The sequence below is a fragment of the Dipodomys merriami genome, unplaced genomic scaffold (assembly GCF_024711535.1).
Source record: "Dipodomys merriami isolate MVZ:Mamm:240054 unplaced genomic scaffold, mDipMer1.0.p SCAF_51, whole genome shotgun sequence".
Classification (NCBI taxonomy): domain Eukaryota; kingdom Metazoa; phylum Chordata; class Mammalia; order Rodentia; family Heteromyidae; genus Dipodomys; species Dipodomys merriami.
The window spans coordinates 8,225,925-8,242,724 of record NW_027206080.1 but is presented as its reverse complement, the minus strand read 5'-3'; the positions used below and the strand labels follow the sequence as shown (position 1 = coordinate 8,242,724).

General features: G+C 36.8%; 1 protein-coding gene across 12 annotated transcripts in view; it reads left to right on the top strand.

Annotated features, from left to right (window-relative positions):
* Positions 1 to 16,800, top strand: part of Znf438 (zinc finger protein 438) — a 146,573-nt gene that overhangs the window by 12,400 nt on the left and 117,373 nt on the right. For 11 of the 12 annotated variants that reach the window (XM_069998250.1, XM_069998239.1, XM_069998248.1 and 8 more), the window contains exon 2: positions 14,808 to 14,861. The gene's annotated coding sequence lies outside the window, so the exon portion shown is untranslated. Of the gene's footprint in view, positions 1 to 10,757; positions 10,777 to 14,807; positions 14,862 to 16,800 lie in introns of all 12 variants that reach the window. The other variant, XM_069998244.1, reaches the window with a different exon arrangement.

Sequence of the window (16,800 nt, the reverse complement as noted above, 5' to 3'; positions counted from 1 at the left end):
GCTCAGTGGTAGAGTAGTTGCTTACATGCATGAGGCCCTGGGTTCGATTCCTCAGCACCATATAAACAAAAAGTCGGAAGTGCCTTAACTGGTAGAGCACTAGCCTTGAGCTTAAGAGCTGAGGGACAGTACCCAGGCCCAGAGTTCAAGCCCCATGACCGACAAAAAAAAAAAGTATTTCTTTTGCTAACTTCTTTTAGATAGGACTCCAGGTCAGGATGATTTTATTGTTGTGCTAATAATGACAGGAACAATGTTGATAATAGCAGCGTTAAAACAATCATAAGAAAATAATAGTAACAATAATGATTCCTATTGATCCAAAGCTTCCTTTGCACCTGGCACTGCCTGAAGGGCTTTATAACTTATATTTGGTTCTAATTTTTGTAACAGCCTCATGGGGTAAGTGCTGTTATTCCTGCTTTGTAGGTGAGACAAGTGAGGCCCTCCCTGGGCAGTTGAATATCTTCTCCATAGTTACAATTCTGGGCTCTAGACAGGCTTACTGCAGACCCTACTGTGAACTGACTGTGTCCCCACAAAATTCATACACTAGTCCTAGATACTCAAAGGGCTGAGATCTGAGGATAGAAGTTCAAAGCCAGCCTAGGCAGAAAAGTTCATGAGACGCTTACCTCCAACTAACCAGCAAAAAAGCTAGAAGTAGAGGTATAACTTCACCTAGAATGAAAAAGCTAAGGCAGAGCACTCCTGACCCTGAGTTCGTACCCCAGTTCTGGTTCACACACACTCACATACACACACACACACACACACACAATTCATAATCCCCAGGGCATTTGAGAGAGACCAATGGTGTAATCACTGTGACAGAATTATGACCCATGTGGAAAGGAATACCTGAGAGAGCCTGTCTTGTTCTTTCTCTGCCATGTAAGAATATTAAGAGAAGATGGCTGTCTTCAAGTCAGGAAAGGACCCATTCTGGGGACTTCAGGCCTTCCAGCTTCCAGAAGTGTGAGACAATATATTTTCTGGTGCTTAGGCTTCCCCAATACATTTCTATTTCTGTAGTGACTTAAACTGACTAAGAAAGAGCCTGGCTTTTAACTCCTACAGCCCGAGAGATCTCAGATCTCACAGGCATATTAGACTGAGAAGAAGAGGCCAAAAAAGAACCTAAAAAGAGATAATGTTCTGGAAGCCAAGAGACAGTAGGTTTTTTGTATATTTTTTATTGTAAAGATACTGTACAGAGGGTTTACAGTTACACGAATAAGGTAATGGGTACATTTCCTCTCGAGATTAAAGATGTCTGAATTCAGTTGATGAAGTCTAGTAACTTGTGAATGAATTTTTTGGTGAGATCCTGTTTGTATTTTGGGGAGAACAATTTTGTTTGGAGGCAGCATCCAGATTCAGAGAGCCAAGGTAGTGAACAGGGAGGCAGGAAAAAAATAAGCACTCTTTTCAAGTCCCTTGGCTGTGAAAAGAAAAGTGGGTAGTAGACAGTGGCAGTTGAGAGATGGAAAGTAGGGGGTACATTAGTATTTTTGTTGTGTGTGTATGTGTGCGTGTGTGCATACACACACACATGTCCCAATGCTAGGGCTTGAACTCAGGACCTGGGCCCTGTTCTTTAGCTTTTGTGCTCAAGTCTAATGCACTACCACTTGAGAAAGCTCCATGTCTGGCTTTTTGCTTATTAATTAGAGATAAGAGTCTTGAAGATTTTCCTGCTTAGGCTGGCTCTTGAACTGCAATCATCAGATCTCAGTCTCCTAAATAGCTAGGATTACAGGTGTGAGCCACTGGTACTTGGCTTGTTCATTCATTTTTTTAAGTATATTTAAGCATTTCCATACAGTTGGGGAAAAGAATAGAGAAATCAAAGACATCAAGCTGATAAGTGGATAAATGATGACATCAGATTACTCAGAAGGCAGACATCTTGGGTTCCAGAACACTGGTTAACTTTGGGCAGGAAGAGGGACACCCTTCCTCCTCATTGCCAGGAAGGGGATGAGACTGCCTGTGTAAGGAAACTGAGAGAATCTGATCTACTGACCTCTCTTTTGTTTCTGGGGAGGTGATGTCATTTGCTGAATGAAAAGGGAGTAGGAATCTGGAAGAGTGGTGGGAGTTTGGAATTGATTCTGTGGGAAGTAGGAGAGGGAGCTGATTCCAAAAAGGGTTGATGGGCAGCAGCAAGAAGCCCCTTCTGAGACAGGAGCATTTGTATTTGCATTTCCCAGTCCTTAACTCTGGGTGTGAGAATAAACGAGATCCTTAGGTAGGTCCTTAGGCATGTAGTAGAAGAACAAGCCCACCAGGAAGTTGAGAAGTTAAGGCCAAAAAAATGGACAAAGCTGAGCGAGCAGATCTTGTTACACTAGATAAGAAGTGAAGCTTGAAAAAAAAAAAAGAAGTGAATAGTTAATTGGAGAATAGTTAATGGCAAAAATCTAGAGGGAAGTAGAAAAAAAACTGATATATTAAGCAGATTTAAGATCAGGTGTCATTCATTCATTAAATATTCATTGAGCATGTATACTCAGATACTGTGCTAGGTGTTTTGACTACTTAGAGTATAAAAATGACCAAAACAGTTTTCTCCTGTAGACCTTAATTTTAGTGAGGAGGTATATAACAGACTATGTGTTTGCATGTGTGTGCATTACGTGCATGTGTGTATGTGACAACTGAAAGGATCCTTCACATCCATCCCAGGGGAACACACAGAGGCAAGCAGGCACAGGAGAATGATTATTATAAAGTTTATTAGAGGAGCCATATTTCCCCCAGGTACCTATCCCTATCCAGGTAGCAGGAGGGTCTGGGGGCCCGAAGTAGGTGGGAACTAGGTAGGTGGGAGCTCAGGTGGGTCTGGGTGGAGAGAGGGAGTGGCCAGCTGTAGGGCAGGGCGGAGCTCAGGTTTAGTTGGAGCTGAGGACCAAAGGTGGGCATAATGCTTACAACAACTATATATATATATATATATATATATATATATATATATATATATATATACATATATATATATATGTCACACATATTTTTCTGTATACACATAAGTTTAGATAATTAAGTGACAACAAAAATAATGAGGAACAAGAGACAGTAATATAGATGCTGTTTTTTATAATGTGATCAGGGAAGAGTTCTTACTAATGAAGATACCTAGGGAAAGGCATTCCAGGGTGGGGAAACAGGCTTTGTGCAAAGCCTTAGGAGCTTGTTAGAGACACAGCTGTGGCTCTGAGGAGTGTGAAGAGAGTGGTAATCAATTTGGGCTACTGGAAGTACGTGTGGTGAAAGCTGTTGGAAAATTTGAATCTGGGAAGTGACAGGATCTGTCCTACTTTTCTGATGGCCGCTACTGGTTGCTTTTGATTGACTATAGAGGTAGGAAATCCAGAGAACTAGGAAGACAAGAGATTGTGGTCCATACATGGCATATTGGTATTCAGCTTTCAACAGTCCAGCCCTTCTGGGTGAGGGATCAGTTGCTGCTCCTTTAAGCCAGAGGCACCCACTCTACAATAGGCATTCTTCTCTGTGGATAAAGGCTTGACCTAGACCCTTGGCTCATGCCGCACCCTTTCCTGTTTTTAACTCTGCTTCTCACTCCATTATTCTTTCTCCCATCTTGTCCTATGTGTCTTTCAGATCTGATATACATTATTGTCTTCCTGGCCAAGACTTCCTCCATATCTGTTTTCTGACCCTTTTGCTCAGTGTTTGAATTTGCTTACTTGGAACCTCAGTGTGTAAACCAGGTGAAAGTAAGAGAAGTGGGGGTTGGGAGTACAGTGCTCTGCTTTTTTGCAGTTGTCATTTGACCCCTGAAGCAACTCTTAAGACATCTCCAGTTGCTCCACTTCTTAGTGTGCAAGAACCTTGTGCTGAACTGGGACATAGCTTTCTTTGCAGCAAGCCATCCTAGGATAGCCTCTGGTCCTGCTTCCAGCTCAGCCAGTGCTTTCTTAATCCTTAAGGCGCTTGCCTTGCCACAATGACATGGGCACCCTCTAGTTCCAGCATGGCATGCTGAGGGCACATAGAGCCATGAGGGTTCTTCAGTATTAGCTTTACTCCCTGTCCCTTATTTAATTTACTAAGTTCTTATAATATGAATGAACATAATGCTATGGGAATAGGACATCTCACCTTTTCAGCAGATTTTTTAGTTAGCACTAATTAAGGCTGTTCAATATTTTATAACAAATCTAGTTTAGAAACTACTATTTGTATGGGATTTTTAAGAAACCAAAGTCCAACAAGGAGAACTGAAGCTTTCATGGTTCCTTATTGTTTTGCCTTCAGATTACTGGGTATTCTGCCTTGTGTTAGGAATTCCTTAAGTATCGGAAAGACAAATTGTTAAATTACCAGATTTGTAATTCTGTATTTTTCTTTTTATGTTTAATAAAGCTATTGTAGCTTAAAAAAAAAAAACTAAGCATGGAATAGGACCTGGTCATGATTTAGGTTCTGAATCATCAGGCTTTTCTGGTAAAAGGTAAAGTATTTTCTGCTTTCAAAAGAAGGAGGTTTAAGTGAAATAAGCCAGGCCCAAAGAAACATAGATCCCATGGCTTCCCTTATTTGCAATATCTAGTATATGTCTGAGTCAAGCAGAAAAGGTCAGATAAGGTGATGTTAGGGATATGAACCCTAAGATATGTACTCAAATGTTTTTTTTTCTTTCTTGCGATTGTTTCTAACACATTTATAAGATTATTTCTTTGTTGCTTCATATGTCCCTCCCCCACAGTATAACCCCTGCTTTCACTGTATTTAATGTCGGTATAATTTGTAGAGGGGAAGGGGAAAAACAAATCGTTTAAATAGGGATACAGGTGGACCCATTGCAACAATGAGATGTACAAGTCGTTATGTAGAAAACGAACTTTACAACTTTGGTGTGTGTATGGGGGGAGAGCGGGGGAGGGGGGAGGATCTGGTGGGGGGGCAGGGGGGAAGATGGGAAGGGATGGGAAGGGGAAACAAAGGAGGAGGCTACAATGCTTGATAAGAAATGTACTCATTATCTTGCCTATGTAATTGTAACCCCTCTGTACAGTATTTTCACAATTAAAAAAAAAACATGTAAAAAAAAAAGGAGGAGGTTTAATCTTGATGAATGCCCTTAGGGTAATCATCTCTACATTATAAAAGGGCTTTAAAAAAAAAAGCAGTGACAGCTTAGGAATTGAAGCAATCCATAAACAAGCTGTGTCCTGGGTCACAAAACAAATTTGATGCTTTGGACTCTTAAAAGATAGGATATGGTTTACACTAAAATCTTTAATATTTCCTGAGTTGAGGAATATAATACCTTTACTTACTAGGATTAAAAATTTCTTTGTCAGGACTGTTTACCACTAAGAAAATTGAAGCTACAGATTTTGCATACACTCAAATTCTCAAGCTAAATAAGGACACGTACTTGGTCATGTCTATGAGGAGTATAGCATGTCACACCTTTCATTACTTTTTCATTGAGTGAATGAACCATTTTTGACACAACTGTGGAAATGCTATTGTCTGGTTATACATACAGGATAACTACAAGATCTAAGGAATAAGCCTTCCTCAGTAGGATATTACAAAGTTGACATCACTAAATTAATGGAAAGAGTAAATTTTCTTAAGAGTCTGCCAGTTGTCAAGTCTGTTTGGTCATAGGTCATGCCAATTCTATCTGCAAGATGGGTATGGCAATACCGAATTTATTTAGTGCTGGTTTAAGATTAGAAGAGGTACATAGACCACACAGGCATATTTGCAAATCATGTACCTATAAATTTTGGGTACAGAATTTTTTAAGATCTCTCACAACTCGGTAATAAAAAGGCAAATACTCTAGCAAAGATGTACAAAAACATTTGAATAGATATTGCTCCAAGGAAGATTTACAAGTGGCTAATAGGCACATAGAAATTTGTTATTATTATTCATAGGGAAAATCAAACTAAAATTATCCATACCCACTCACTGGCCATTTAAGAAAACCTGGTAACAAGTATTGGAAAGGATGTTAGAGAAATTGGAACCTTCATTCATTGCTGGTAGAACATAATGTTAGCAGACACTTTAGAAATCAGCTTGGTAATTCTTCAAAAGGTTAACACATCAAGTTACATCAAGTTATCTAGCAATTTCATTACTAGGTATTGACTCTGAATAAATAAAAACATAAAACTGTACAAAACTTGTACTCATAGTGATGTTATCCCTGATAGTTAAGTAGATTCATGCCTCCCAACTGATGAGTGATTAAATGTGTTACATTTATATAATGGAATATTATTAAACATTGAAAAGGATTGGAGCACTGATACATGGTATGTAGTGGGGGAATCTCAAACCATTATATTAAGTGAAGAAACAAGCTAGACATAATGTGCCATGTATTGTGTTTCTAATCCATGGGGGAGCACATTGTTTGTTTGTTTGTTTGTTTGTTTTACTAAGCATGAAATAGCACACATTATCTTGATTAATCTAGACCAATCCATGGGGGAGCACAATAGTGAGTTGCAAGAATGAGAATGGGGAGATGGGAGTAGCTGTTAATGGGTAAGGAGTTCTTCTTTTCCTTGATCTCAGGGTCTCATGCTTGCTAGGCAAGTACTATATCACCTAAGCCATGTCCCCTGGTTTTTCACTCTTTACATTTATTTTTCAGGTAAGGTTTCATACTTTTACTTGGGCGTACCTAGGGTTGTGACCCTCCTACCTCAACCTTCTTAAGTAACTGTTATTATAATCAGGAATTTTGGTGTTGATGAAAGTGTTTTAAAATTGTGATGATGGTATAGGGCTCTGAGTAAAGTAAAACTATTGCATTGTATAATTTAAAACAATAAATTGTATGGTATATGAATTATATCTGAATAAAGCAAAAGCTGTTAAAAGAATAAATGAAGTAATATGTGGGAATATACTTTGAGTTATTTGAGAAGAGTCTGTTATTATTTTAGTTTGACTGTGAGACCTTTAAATAGTAGTAAGATGACTTAAATATTTTTCCTTGCTTGTAGGCCTGTGATTTTTAAGCTATGACTCAACTTTATAAGGCTGTAACTCAGCAGTATAAAATATTGAAGGTGTTAAAACATAAAATGAAAACTGCTTGGTCTACTATTTTTATAGGATTTTCTGAATCAATTAGCAATAAGTAGAATGTCATTAAAGAATTTGGTTTAAAATCATAAAATTTTAGAGCTAGGAAGAACTTCAGAAGTTATCTATTCTAAGGTGCTCATTTTGTTTTGTGAGAGAACAGAATCCTGTAAATGTTAAGGTATCCTACATCACAAAGTAGAGTAGGTTCTAGGACTGAGTCAGTCTTCTTTCTGTTGACTAGTTTGGGTGGTATTAATGATGTTAGAACTAATATTACCAATAACAGATACTTAAATGTTTATTCTAGGCACTCTGTTAGGTACTTGATACACATTATCTTTATTAACCAGCATGATAACATTAAGATAATGTGTTTTTTTTCTATATATGTTTCATACGCATATGTTTAGTGAAATGATTTTACTCTATTGATCATTTTACTGTGAACCTTTTTGTTATTTGTGCCAAGATTATTTAAAATCTCATTTGGTAGAAATAGTAAATGTAATACAATATTAACTGTAGCCCTCATGCTGTCCATTATATCTCTAGACTTGTCTATCCTACATGTCCAATAATCAGTGTCTCTACATCTTTCCTCTTTATTTTCTCTTAATGTGTTCAACATTTTTTCTTTTCACATACTCAGTGAGGTGGTGCAGTATATTTCCTTCTGTGCTTGGCAAGTTTCACTTCGCCTCATGACCTCCAGGTATATCTGTACTATAACAAATGACAGCATCTCCTTTTTAAAAAAAGATTGATGTCTTTAGTAATGCTAGTCTTGTCTGTTTCCATATAGGACTGACACTTAGGATCCCTGGTATTCCAGATTAGCAATAGTGTGCTCCCACGCTGAGCCTCTAAATAATGCCCCTTCCTTCACCTCTATACACTTTAAAGATTTAGAGGGTATCCACCAACTCCTTAAAACTAATACTGCTTCTTCTTGCTGAAGTACCTTGTGTTTTTGCCCATGCTATATACTTTAATATATATATATATATGTATATATATATATATTTAATCCAGTTATATAAGATGTATATGTCTCAAGGCCATCTCTAAAGATAATGCAAAGGATACATATTTCAGCTGCTCTTTTCCCAATGTTGTTATGTGTGGGAACTTGAATTAAAACACATGTGGGGTTTGGATGAAAGGGAATTCCCTGGCTGTACTTTATTTAGCAAAGGATGTGGGAGTAGTATTGGAAGAGACAGGACAATAGCTAGCATGTGAGTGTTTATGCACACAAGAATTTTATCAGATCTGTTATCAAGAGCCTAATGTTTTTAAAATCCATTTTTAAAAAGTAGTGGACAATAGAACATAATGTTCATTAGATTTGTTTGAAAACTCAGCATTGGAGCAATGGAAAACTTAAAGGAAAAATTTTGAATGTATAGTATATTTAAAAGCTTTACAATGAAAAGCCCATATCCTTGGCTCTTCATGAAGCCTGATGTATACTGTGTTCATGTGATGAATACAAGGCATAGGGAATAGAGAAGAGGGTGTGTAGTTGCTTACCAGTGGAGAATATTGAGATGAAATGATTCTTGTCTAGTGAGATAATGCTTTAAATATTTTCCTAGGAGTTAGGCAGCAGCATCTGGCTCATGTCTGTAATCTTAGCAACTCAGGTGGCTGAGATCTGAGGTAATGGTATGAGCTAGCCTGGACAGAAAAGTCTGTGAGACTGTTATCATCAATTAATCAGCAAAAAGCCAAAAGTGGAGCTGTGGCTCAAGTGATACTAGCCTTGAGCAAAGAAAGCTTAGGGGCAGCACCCAGATTCTGATTTCAAGCTCTAGGACCAGCACCTGAAAAAAGAAAACCAACAAACTTTATTTTTTGCCAGAAAGAGGCAAAGCAGAGGACAAACATGAGCAGACAGAGAGGTATAGAGGTATAGAAGCACATGATATATTCAGAAGCCACTGAAAGATTTTAGTGGGGAATATGATGTCTTCAGGCTTATTTTTTGGGGAAAGGAAATTGAAGGGGGTATGGAGAATCATTAAACAGTATGAAGAGTGATCTCAATCTCAATCTTTCTGTTATACTTATTTTTTAAAAAAAATTTGGTGGCAATATGAGTAGAGTGGTGGAGAAACTAGGGATGGATGGAATCCAGGACCTGACTTATACAAGTACTCTACCAGATTTTTCTTTGCATCATATTAAAGACAAGCTTTCTGTTTCCTATAGTTCTAGCTATGTATGAGTACCTCTTCTGGTTGAAAGCCAGTGAATTAAAGGAATGAGACCCGTTGAGAAACCATTGCAGTATTTCTCTGTTTTTACCTGCGTACACTTGATGTCAGTGTATAGAAAGAAAAAGGAATTACAATTCAAAGTTTCTTGAATATTAGTATGTATATAAATTGTGTGGGGAGTTGTTAGGAGGTAGATTTTGATTTAGTAGCTTTGGGGTGGAAGGTAAGGTCTACATTTCTAATAGGCTCCTAGTGATGCTAACATGAATCAGTGTTTAAGCACTCAGGCTAACATAACTCATGCTTAAGGTTCTAGTGTATATATGGTAATGTTATCTGAAATGGGGAGCACAGGAAAAAAGAATGGTTGGAGAGAATCTAGAGAATATATATTTAGATATGAAATGGATAACACCTGAAAAGTTGGATATTAAGCTCAATGGGAAAAAATCAGGTGTTTTGATATAAGCTTAGAAATCAGCATTTCATGGCTTATAGTAAGATCCATGTAAATAAATTTTTACATAACCAGCAAGAAAGAATTAAAATTAACATTAGGAAATACACTTAAATACACTTACTTCCACTTGCTAGAACCTTAATACTCCATTTAATGACAGGAAGCCAGCATTAGAGAAGAAATTAGACAGCCTCTTTTCTGTGAATATCTCCAGGAATAAGTTTGGGAGTAGAAACATCTTTGGAAAACCTCCTTCTTTCTTACTAACAAATATTAGGTTAAATATTCTGTAGATCAGGTTAAAATTCACTGAAGAATCTTTTCTTAAGAAAATATTTTATATGAACAAAAATACTTTAAGTATCTTCAAAATGCCAAATACCCTTACAAATTCTGGGCTAAAGTACTAGCGAATAAGATGATTCCTTGGCATAATGGAGCTTAGAGAAGAGGTTGATAAGGCAGATAAATGTGGTAGTAGGGAAGTATAGTATGATGAGAGAGTTCCCCAGTGAGGGACATGTGACTTAATGTGGAGACATGGATGGCCTTCTGGTGGAGATGACATTTCAGCCAAGGCCAGATGGCTGAGTACAATGACCTAAAAAAAGAGGAAGGGAAGGGTAAGAGCAGTCAGTGTCTAACCCAGGAAAGGCCCTGTAGTTTGCAGAAGTTCATTGTGGCTGACACACAAGTGCAGGGGACAGATGAATGAGTGGTAGACTTGAAGAAGTAAACAGATACTGTCACCTGTGGCTTGGTGGGGTGTGAAAGCTGGGGGAAAATAATCTTATTTCCCAAAGGAACAAACACTATGCTCCCTTGATGTAGTTGAAACAATCGTTCTATGCATATAGCTTTACAAGGCTTTTATGGACTGGCCTAGTTTTGAAATGACTCATAGTTCACATTGTTTCTATAGAAAAAATGGTTTATACTTCAAAAGCTGTCATATAATTTAAGTTTCTTTTTTTTTTTAGCCATTTGGGTGCTGCTTGGGTAAGCACACACAGAACTTTTTGCTATTTACACTAAAATTCTGTTGTTGTTGTTGTTTCTTTTGCTGGTGTTTACCTATGTGGCTACAGTGTTTATTTTTCTAACTCTGATATATATCAAATGTGTCATTCCACAAATGTGATTGAACTTTTATTCCATGATCATATTTTGAAAACAAATAGAAAACTATTGTAACAGATCATTAGGTTTTCAAAATGCTTGTTCTTAAGAGTTAAGGATCTTGTCTGTTAAGTCTATAATGGTATGTTTTATATATCATGGAAGCAGGAAGCATGAAACAACATGAAAATGATTATAAATTGAAAGTAAATGATTGGCATGGCTTCACTATTGGAATGAATGCAGAAAGTAAATAATAAAAGGATAAAATGGCAAGCTTTTAAAAATACTCTGGTAAGTTAGTGCTCACTATCATCAGCATCACCAGGTATTGATAACATTAGAAGCACTCAATTTTTTAAAACAACAAAGAGCTCTTAAAGCTAGTTCCTTTGTAAAAATAAGTTTAAAGAGCTTCATTTTACTTAATAAACTAAACTCCAGGAAGAAACTCTTTAATTCCCCTATCTATATAGTTAGTATCTTTGACCTCCATCTCTGTATTGGTGCAAATGCCTTCAGCTGGCAAGTAACAAAGGCCCCAATAGAAAATAGCTTCATTGATAAGTATATTTTATTGTCATTTAACTAGAAAATCTGGTTTTATACTTTGTTAGCAGCTAACTGTGATCATCAGACTGATTCTTTCTGTCTTTCAATTCTATAATCCTGGAGATAGTTGCCTTCTGTCCTGAGACTTTCCTCCTTGTGGTATCAATATGGCAGCTTTTGTTCTTAGAAATTTTATATCAAAAGTTCTTAAGTTTGTAGGAAAAGAAGATGTGTCTTTTTTGTCTTACCTGAGAGTGATGAAGATATTTTCAGAAGCCTCTTAGAAGACTTCACTAGCCAAAATTGCATCTTATACCCATTTCTAAGTGGTTGGGGGTATAGAAATCCTATGTTTGGCTTAGCCTACTTGAGATTCATCATCCTTCACCCTTCCCAGGGTGGACAAAATTAGTTCTCTTACCCTGATACATGCCAAAGCCATTTTGGGGGGAGGGGGACTGAACTCTTACCCCTTATCCATTTCTTCTTGCCTTTCTTTTCAGTCTCTTACCCTCTTCTTGTACAAGCTTACTTTCTTTTTCTTTTTTTTCTTTTTTTTGGGGGGGGGTCTGGTCGTGGGGCCTGAACTCTGGGCCTGGGCACTGTCCCTCAGCTCTTCAGCTCAAGGCTAGCACTCTACCACTTGAGCCACAGCGCCACTTCCGGCCTTTTTCTTTTTGCTTATGTGGTGCTGAGGAATCGAACCCAGGGCCTCAGGCATGCAAGGCAAGCACTCTACCACTGAGCCACCTTCCCAGCCCCTTACTTTCTTATTGAAAGGACAGGACTGTTACTTTCTTCATCCTCCCCTCTCAGCTGTTACTTACAACTTTCAGTTTTCAAGGACATAATGATAGAATTAGAAAATATCACTATCTCAGACAGGCAGCAGCATCAGACACTAACAGTACTGAAAACATTAAAAGACATATAATGTATTCGTTGGCCCTTTTTGGGATGGAAATGTCTGGCTCATCTAACATTACTGCAGAGCATCTTCTCTGTGTGACTTCCCTGTTGGGAAGGAGATGCAGAGAGGAGGAAGACACATCACTGCTCTCTAAATGCCAGGAGTCAGCGTTACTGGTTCTGTAGTGGCCTTCTGCTATACAAACCTGTGCTTCTAGATCTGCGGCTCTATTTTTCTTTTTAAAATGTGAATGCTTTTGAGTGTATGCTTCCTAAAATGAAACTCTTTCTCTCACTTTCCTCCTCTGATCAGGGAGCAACTTTGTTTTGGTGGATGGAGCTCTTTGATACTTCCTGCTCTCCTTTCCTAATGTGTTAGGATTCCTCCAGAGAAAATGATGACAGTGAAAGGGCAGGGGCGGGGGTAGGGGGGGGTGGGGGTGGTGAGGTGATGGGCGGGGGGTGGAAGATTGTGCTTTTTTAAAGAATGGCTCAAATGGTTATGGGAATTGACAGGTCTAAAATACATAGGACAAACTGACTTTTGTGGTCTATGTAGTGCCATGGTTTTGTGTTTTTATGCCTTTTGATAGTGGTTTTACTATATTTTAAATCATTACTTGTAGAGAACTAATATGCTCTATAGTTTTCCTAAGTGCAGAAAGTTTGTAATGTACCTTACAGAGAAAATAATGTGCTATGGTAAGCGTCATTTTGACTTGAGTCACATTGCTGTAGATTATGTATTAAATGTTTGTGAATCAACAGTATATATGTTTAATAAGGCATATCAAAACAGAAACATGCATAAAATAAGGGTATGTTTGATTTGTTGATGAAAATGTAACCTAGAGCTCCTAGGAACCTGGTCCTGTGTCCACTAGGAGCAGTAGTTTGGTACACAGTAGGCTTCTGGTATTGTTGGGTGTATGGCTCTAAGAGACTACTGTTAAGGAAAAAAGGCACACTTAGGCTGCAGAGCAGAACTATACTGGAGATTTTCACTTTGTCTTTTTAATTAAGCTACTGTTTACCTTGCCTTGTGGGCCCCATTTGTTTTGGGGGAGGCATAGTTTTGTTTTAAAGGGCAGATCACGCAACTATCTAAACACAACTGACAATACAGCAAGAATTGATTGAGAGCTTCTTCACATACCTGTGTAGAAATTTCAATTTTTTTTGAATTTCTCTTGATTTTTAAAAAATATATTAATTTTTGACCATGTAATAAATAAGGTGGGCTTCTGTATTCACTAATTCAGTGTTGATGATGACTTTATAGACCTAACTGCTTGTGAGTAATGAGAGGCAACTGAAATTTTGCCTTGTTTGAATTTTTTAGAGGTTAAATTGCAATTTTAATAATATGACATTTTCAGATTATATGTATTAAACTTCCAAAACCTTTGATTTTATGAATTAGATGAAACAATCAAGCCATTATTGGAATTGACTGATCTTTCTGACACCGATAGGAAGCTGCCATCATTAAACTGTGAATTTTTTCTAGTAAAGGAGCCAAAAAAATAATGTTTATTTCTTGACTTTAATTATGTACAGAAGATAATTTTGAATCAGAATCAAAGGAAATTTTTAAGTCATTTCATCTAGACAAAAAAGTCATGGTTTATAGAGTAAAATGTATGTAAAACATCTTTTTCCATCTGTGTTTTTTTAAATTGCTGTCTTCAAGAAAGTCATAAGAAACAGCAGCAGCAGCAGCATTGGATATTTCTTGTATAATGCTTTGGCAGGTGGGCTGGGTATGGTCTGAGCATGAGGTGTCTGTTACAGTACTTACAGAGGTGGGCCAGCTGTTTGTCAGACTTAACCACATGTTGACAACTGGCTTCACTGCCTATATCTCTCACATATGGCTGTATAGGATCATGGCAGAACCTGAAAGTAAATCATAAATAAGTGCCAGTTATTTCTAGTACAACCAGAAAAATCACTGGAAAATGAAAAGTCTAAGACAATTGGTAAATTGAGTGTGACATTGGGCATAAATTAGGACTATCTCAAGCAAACTGGCCCACATGGTTACTTTATCTAGTTTTGTGTCCCTCCCCAAAACTACTGTCAAGCTCTTAATTACTATTTCTTCATGAAAAAGCCTGTGTCCTCAGTCTGATTCACTTGTTTATGACCATTTAGCAATTCTCACAGCATTAGGCACACAGAAAAGAATGTGGAGCATTTTTCCCAAGCCAATTTTACTCATTGTGACATTTTTTCCCTTTTCCAGAATATTTTCTATTCATCTTAAAAGTTATTAAATTTTGCATGCTTTCACTTTTAAACTATGCAATTATTGTCACTTAAATTAGTTCTTTTGTCATCTTACTACAAATATCATACAGTAATTAAAATGAAAGTGGGTTTTATATATTTGATAAAAGCAGATTATCTGAATATGATTATAATACAACTTTATATTCTATTTACAGAATTAATTTTAAAAGATGTACTGTATAAATGACTACACGAACCTTGAGAAATAGGTAAGTGACAAGTATATTTTGAAGTAGATATTTCTGGAACATTAAGTAATTTGTCCTTATAGGTCCTTGCAAAATATGCAGTGAAGTATAACTTACCTTAGTGATTTATTTCTTTTTTTTCTCTCTCTCTTTTTTGTTGGTCATGGAGCTTGAACTCAGGGGTTGGGCTTTTTTGTGCAAGTCAGCACTCTATAGCTTTGTGCCACATCACTACTTCAGTTTTCTACTAGTTAATTGGACATGGACTTTCCTGCCTGGGCTAGTTTCAAACTGCAGTCCTCAGATTTCAGACTCCTGATTAATAAATTAGTAAAAATATGTCAATAAGACATAGAAATGAAGCATGTTCCCAGTTTACAGCACTTGAATTATTAAATGCAATATAGTACTCTGGGTTATCCCGAGGATCTGAAAAAAATAGATAAAATATAAATGAAGTCTATATTTTGTTCGTATTAATATATCAGTTCTTAGGTTCTTAGTTTTTGTGCCATGATTTTGTAAGATATTAGTTTTATGAGTAACTGAAGGTATACAGAAACTCTGGATTATCTTTGAAACTAACTCTTTGAAAAATCTAAAATAAGTTTATTTAAATCACAGTCAGTGTATACTGGTTTGATAATTACAATTTAGATGTACCTTTTATGTGCTTAAGTATTCTGTGTAACAGTTTGAAAAAATCAAAATTACTAATGATCTTAAAAATTCCAGACTCTATGCCATAGAAATGGAGAGAAATAGATGGTCCAGAAATTTTGTTTTTCACATTGTAGGTGAATATTTCAGGTTTCTGACATTAGCATGAGATCATGAGTGTCTGCTTGTGCTTTTTTTTCAGGCTTTTTCTTTGACTTCCTTAAGCCTTGTGTGTTCTTTGGTGGTTTTTTGCAGCATTTCCTATTAATGCCACAGGCTCTTTAGATGGTTCCTAGTGCATTTCCTCTTTGTTACCTCTATTTCTTCTTGCTAGTATACTGCTCGGAGACAGAAAAGGGCAAGGATAGGACTTACTAGTTTGGAATTGAGATATTATTAGTGTAGCTTTGTCCAGTCACACTTACTTGAACTTCTAGGTCAAATGACGTGATTGACCTATAGTTAGTATGAATAGATCAGTTATATAGTCAAATTCTGAGACTGAGCTAAGCTAAAATTGCTGTCAGATAATAGTGATTACCAGTTTCCAAAATTGTCTCTAGCATAAATTTCTATAAATATTAAAAGACTGTAAGAAGGGAGTTCTATAATTTACTGAAATTATTATATAACTTATAATTTGTAAAGTTAAAATAGCTGTGCTGGTATTATGAATTGTTGGCTGCTTCTGTTTCCAACTTTAATAATTTTAGTTAAATTTCATAAATAGAAATAAAAGTATATTATACTAAAAAGACATAGATGTTTAAAACAACAAGCTCAGTTTTGAATGACTCTAGCAGGACAGTTGTTAGTTTGGAGATTTTTGTTTTGCTTGATAACTTTTATTTAGAATTTTATTTAGAATTAGTATTATCAGTATGATATGAATAGATTTTAGAACTCTGCTTCTTAGTTATTAACATGATTTCTAATGTTAATAGGAAAAAAAGGAAGAATATTTTTCTCAGGCCAAACTTAGATTCCATTGATCATACAATATTCATACAAAATGAACAAACAAAATAACAAGGTCCCAGGCAATTCTGATGCTGCCAATCTATGGATCTCAATATGAATAGTAAGAAGTTTCAGTACCTCATTTTACATAATTGTTAAGAACAAGAGAGAGACTAGAGTACCTGAGATACCTTATTCATTATTTCCTGTTCTGATCCCTGGTAAAGAGTCATAGTTTAGCCAAGTACTGGTGGCTCACGCCTGTAATCCTAGCTACTCACGAGGCTGAGATCTATGGATTGCGGTTCAAAGCCAGCCCGGGCAGGAAAGACTGGGGAGA